Consider the following 6,272-nt stretch of genomic DNA (forward strand, 5'->3'; position numbering starts at 1 on the left):
CATTTTGCCGCTTCATTTTTGGTTCCACATGGTGTCACCTTGGAGGTGAAATGAATGGTTTGAAAGGAGCTGGAGTGTGCGCGGCCGGTGTGCGTGTGAGTTGGGGAGAGGAAAGACACGTCTGTCTGAACCACGGACTCCGCACGGCGCGCTGGGCAGTGAGCGAGCGGCTGGCCTCCGGTGCAGCCGTGAGCGCGCGGTGTGGAGGCGGCTTCTGCTCCCAACGCTGCTGCAACTGCTGGAGATCGTCTTCTGTCTTGTGCATATTTTTCAGGCTAATCTGGTTTGTTTAATGGCTCATCCAAAATTGGCTTTTTACGTAGCTTGCAGTGTGTATTTAATTTCTACTTCCACTTTTTTCCCCCAGAAATTTGTAGCAGAGAATACTAACTTGGGATTTAAGAACTAGGTCCGTTCCTTCACTCTGTTGCTTATTAGCCTAGTGGCGCCTGCAGGCTACTGTCTGGAAATAATGCACTTTCTTCGTTTATGTTGGGCAAGTACAATGAGGGCTGACCATAATTTTCCTCCCTTAGCCTCCACGTGGCCTTTCACTTTTCTGATTGCCCCCCGTCAGAAATTTTTGATCATGCATACCCCCCTGTGTTTATAAATTATAAACCTGTACTACTGTACCCATATATTGTGTAACATAAGACACAAAAATAGATATTAAAAAGCGATTGTATGAAAATAAATACAAATAGAAGTTCTAATATTTTCTTCCTATGCCCAATTTCGGAGCTGACTGGGTTATAAAGGGTAACTTGTAATTCTTCTAAGACTGCATTAAATCCTGAGTGATGGCAATGGGCCAAGAACATTTCTCCACTGAAGGTGCACAGGGAGAGAAAAGAATGCCGTCAGTTCATGACGCAGGGAGGGGCTGCTTCTCCCAGAAGCTTTTTTTATCCTTTTCGGTAGTTCTCAAGGTAACTCCCCATTCCCATTTACCCCTTCCCCAACAAATACTCAAAAAGAACACACCAACACGAGGTTACAGTTCCACCTGGCCCCATCAAGCGTTCCAGCTTGACTTGTGGGAAGTGAAAAAGCATTAACACTGGGAAAATGTATGTATCCATTCTCACGGGAACCTTAATCTCTGTTCCTGGTTTTACTGATGAGAAAGGAGGCACTCACAGACTGATTTGTCAGACCAAGATCACATGGAGCTCAAATTCAAACCCAGGTCTGTCAGATACCAGAACCCACACTTTTCTCACACTTGCCCTAGACAGATGTCAGCATCTTAGAGAAAACGAGGGTCTGTGCTGTCCATATTTATGATGCGCCATCCATCTCTTTCAGAGCAGTATCGAAAAGTATTTTAAACTGTTACTGTCAGTTTTCCCAACTATAACATAAGTGCCCTGATGCAGTTACCTTGGCTGGCTGGCTGGCTTTCCCCCCAGTCTAGAGCAGTGCCTGCCATAGAGTAGACCTTCAATAAATATTTGGTGTCAGTACAGGGGGTATCTGGAATAGTATCACTTAGCCTTTGAAAGGCAGGGTACACAGGAACCTCAGAGTGGCGGGGCCTCGGGACATCTGGGCTCCTAGCTCTTTCCCCCTCCTCATTTGCTGGACGACTTCCGGCTAGCCTCTTAGCCTTGGGTTCATTGGAGGAATGGGAACAGGATTAGTCAAGAGTTAATTGTTCCAGTGACATCTATTTCATCCACTGACCCAATGCCAGGCTTGTAATTAAGCATCTCACATGGAGAGGTCAAAATAATTCTCATCAACACTAACAGAGGTACCACTTCAGTCCCATTTTACAGGTGGAGAAACAAGCACAAGGGGGCCGACAACCTTGCCGAAAGTCACACGGCTGCCAACCATTGCTGACCCCACAGGCTGTGCTTGTCCCGCAGGGTAACCATGTGGGATGTGGGTTAGAGGATGAGCCCATGAGCCTCTGCTCCCAGCAAATTTCCGCTGCTTGAGCAGGCAAAGCACTGGATGAAGCGTTCTTGGAATTAAACAGCAGAGCCATTTTGCCTTAATTCAATAATGAGACCCACTCTACCCCTTTCGATGATGGTCAAACTCTTAATTTAGGTGTGTGTGGGGAGTGGCGTTTTTCCCTAAAGTCAACTTTCCTCCCCCATGGAGTTTGAACCATCTCCTTGCATTCACCCACTGAGCTCAAAGCTTTTTGGGAACCAGGGCTGGGGAAGGGGCGGTGGTGGCGCCTGGTGGCCACAGGGCCGAATACTGGCTCTGTCAGCTGGCGCTGGGCGCACAGCCTGAGCTGCTCCCTCTCCCAGTGGCTCCGTGGCCAGAAGTTCCTGAGCTGAGCTCTCCTCAGTGTGAAATGTACCTGGTGTGAAAGGAAAGTATATCTCCACCTTGGCACCTGGCCTGTGCTCTGGATGCAAGGGGCAGCCTGTCACCATCCAGAGGGAAAGAGAATTAAGAAATGAGTCAAAGCTCCCTGGAGCAATGAGTGGTGCCCTTCAAAATATTGTACAGCTTTTTTTGAGTCTGACCTTGGGCAAAGCCTTCCCTTTTCCTGATCCTCAGGTTCGTCATGTGTAAGACAGAGATCCCAGGGGAACAGAACCCATGTAAAGTTCTTAGCACTGCACCTCACCAGGCACTCATCTCATTAACTGATGCACAACTATTACTGCATATGTGCCAGGCACTGTTCAAGGCGCTGGGGATATAGCAGTGAATCCTTCCGACGGAGCCCACAGGCTAATGAATAATAACAAACAGTAGTATTCAAAAATTCAGTGTAATCATTTTTTAAAATCCTGAAAAAGAAATCTGGGAAACAGCAGCAATGAACATGGTCATGGACAATATGAAGGAAAAGTAGTTATTCGAACAAAAAAAAGAAAAACTATTACCCCCAAGTCTTGCTCACTTGATTAGAGGATGTGTAGGACCCACCCCCACAGGAACTTGGGAATTGGTTGAAGGGGTGAGTCTTTCCATCACCGCCCAGACCTCTGATGTGACAGAAAGACCAGCAGGTGCAGGTGGAGACTCAGGACGGTTCCACAGCAAACCCTAATTTTCTAGGGCTCAGAACTGGAGGGCTAAAGTGGCACCCGGATCCTGCATTATCACATGTGTCTAGTCAATTTTCCTGCCCGCCTGCTTCTATTTAAGTCATTAGGGTTTTACTTTGATTCAGTCTCCTTGCCAGCTACTAATACCAACTCCTATTCTTTTTTTTTTTTTTTTTTCTTAAAGATTTTATTTATTTATTTGAGAGACGGAGATCACAAGCAGGCAGAGAGGCAGGCAGAGAGAGAGGAGGAAGCAGGCTCTGCTGAGCAGGCTCAATCCCAGGCTCTATCCCAGGACCCTGGGATCAGGACCTGAGCCGAAGGCAGAGGCTTTAACCCACTGAGCCACCCAGGCACCCCCCACCTCCTATTCTTTTTAGGCAAGGCCAGGACAGGAATGACAAAGTTTTTCTCCAGAGCAAGAGTCCTGAGAGCAGGAGACAGGCTCTCCCTTAGTTTACAAGGAGGAAATAAGCAAGGGTAGCTCAGTCCTGCTTTTGCAGTCCTCTCTTACTGGGCCTGTGGATGCCAGTTAGAAATATTTCACCACTCGGGGCCTGGCCAGCTGCCCACCACTCCCCCTTCTTTGCTCTCACCTCCCCTTCCACCAAAGGTTTTTACCTATTCCTGTCTTGGTTATGATGAGCCCTGATAATTTTGTGGGTGCTTAGAAGGCTTTCAAACCAATTTCTAGCTTTCTCAGATGAAGGAGGACTGGGGGTTGGTTAACTAATCCAAAGTCAAACTGCTTCATTCATTCATTCATTCATTCATTCATTCAGCTGACAGCACTCCTTCTTACCCTTAAAGATTCAGCTTGACAGCCCAAGCATCCATCGATGGATGAATGGATAAAGACACACACACACACACACACACACACACACACACACACATATTATTCAGCCATTAAAGAGGAATGAAATTCTGCCATTTGCAACAACATGGATGGATTTAAAGAGTATAATGCTAAGTAAAATAAAAGCCAGTCAGGGAAATACAAATACCCAGGTATTTCACTCATATTGGAATTTAAGAAACAAAACAAACGAACAAACAAAAAATTAAAAAAAAGGGGGGGGGAGGGAAAGAGGCAAACCATAAAAACCAGACTCTTGGGGCACCTGGCTGGAGAGTGGGACTTGATCCCAGGGTCATGAGTGTGAGCCCCCTGTTGGGTGTGGAGAGTCCTTAAAAATAAAATCTCAAGAAAAAAAAATGAGCAGCAGAACCTAATATATATATATATATATATATATATATATATATATATATATATAATTATTTTTTTTTAAAGTCATTGCTGAATTAATGAATAACGAGCAGGTACCATCAGGGCACTGGGGAGATGAAGATGCGTAGAAGACAGTCCCTGCTCTCAGAACTGTTTGGAGCAGCAGAGTCAGAAACAGGGAGAATGCAATGAGATCAGGTCCAGATTGGGGGGGCGGGGTGTGTATGGCATTTTAGGATCATAAAACCCCAGTGTGATCCTTGTGGGGCTTTGGCCACCAACTACCTAGAACCCAGAATAAACCATTTAGCTGTGATTTAGGCCCATACCCTGAGCAGCCCAACAGCAGCAAGGGTGAACGGCTTCCTCTGTGGAGTAAGTGCTCAGATGGCTACCTGGAGCCCTTACCCTTTCCGGTGAGGGAAGGCTTGTGGGGTTCACAGGTCCAGTGGTGGCCAACCCCGCACCTTCTAGCCTAGCCTCTGATCTTTTGCCTGGTCTTCTGTTTCAGAAGAGAACCTTGTGCAGCACCAAGGAAGGTAACACCTGCATGCCCCTTGGGATTAGGGCGGCGATGCATGTCCCAGCCCAGGAGCCTTCCTATCTAGAGGACAGGTGGATTGTCCCATTTGGCTCTGAGAAAGCTTGTGCCTCAGAGAGCAAGTGGCTGACCTGCCTTCCTGTTCTAGACTATAAAAAGGAACCCTGCAGGAGCAGGAGGAAGGAAGCCAGTTAAGAATCCCCCTCTTTGCAGAGAAAGAGTCCACAGCCCCTGCTGGCTCTTCCAGGAGGAAGCTCACCCCTAAATCCAATTTTCTCCCTACAGTGGGGCAAGATCCAAGCAGCTCCTGCTGCTTCTCAAAGCTCACAAGGAAGAAGCATTTTCTTTCCTCTTCTCCCCTTTCCAGATTCATCCCTCCTCCCTCCAAGGGCCAGAAGAGTAGGCTCCGGTTCCCAGCAGCCTGAACCTTCCTCCAGATGGGAGGCTAAATGCTGAGCCTACCAAAAGCCTCCACCTTGCTTTCAGAGTTGGCCTGTCTGGAGTCATCCAGAGCCCTTCAGAGTTTCCCCCACAGCCGCCAGGCTGACCATGCCTCCGCCCACGTTTTAATCCATCAAGGAATCATCATCGAAATGACTCATTAACACCTCCTGAGAATTCAGAGCGCCTTTAGTTCTGATTCCCCATTCTTCCTCCCATGGTTGCCTGGGTTGGGAATGATCTCCAACTTTACTCAGAGAGGTTAAGTAACTTGTCCAAGGTCACACAGTGGGAAAAATAGCAAAACAAAAACATAAACAAAAACAACTTGTGTCCCTTGCCCAGTAGTTTGGCAGGTGCTCAAATAATCTTTGTGGAAGGCCAAGACATGCTGTTTCTTCGTGTCATTGGCCTGGGGGGGGGGGGGGGAGGGGATTGTGTTGGGGGGGCTCAAAGTGGTTTACCTTCTAAATGAAACTCTGACCTCCTTAGTTCACTTTCACTTCCAAAGAAGTTAACCAGTTTAACTCTAATCTCTCCGCCTAGATCCCATGGTCAGTGTCTTTTATCAGAGCAAGGCTCCCACCCCCTAGAGCAATGAAGAGTAAGTCTAATATTTTCCTTCACAAGAGGGCAAAGACCAAAACAAAAACCCAAATCCAAATACACAGCTTCTCTTTCCCCTGAAACATACAGCCCGCAAGCAAAGCCCAAAGCGCCCCCGAGCCCTTGCGCGGCCGCAGGCGCCCCCGACACACGCCACGCCACGCCACACTGCGTTAGGGACGCGTCGGGGAGGGGGCGCGGAGCGCGGGCCGGGCGCGGCGGGGAGCCGGGGGGCGTCGGGCGCGCTGCCAGGCCGCGCCGCACCGCGGGGGCTGGCCGCCCCTCGCCACGTGGTGGTGGCAGCGGCGGGGTCCCGGGCGCCTTCCCAGCTGGAGAAACCCGGAGCAGCCGGGGAGGAGGAGGAGGCAGCGGCGGCGGCGGCGGAGGAGGAGCGGGGCGGGCGGGAGGGAGGGGGGCTGGGGGG

The sequence above is a fragment of the Mustela nigripes genome, chromosome 16, assembly GCF_022355385.1.
Source record: "Mustela nigripes isolate SB6536 chromosome 16, MUSNIG.SB6536, whole genome shotgun sequence".
NCBI lineage: Eukaryota > Metazoa > Chordata > Mammalia > Carnivora > Mustelidae > Mustela > Mustela nigripes.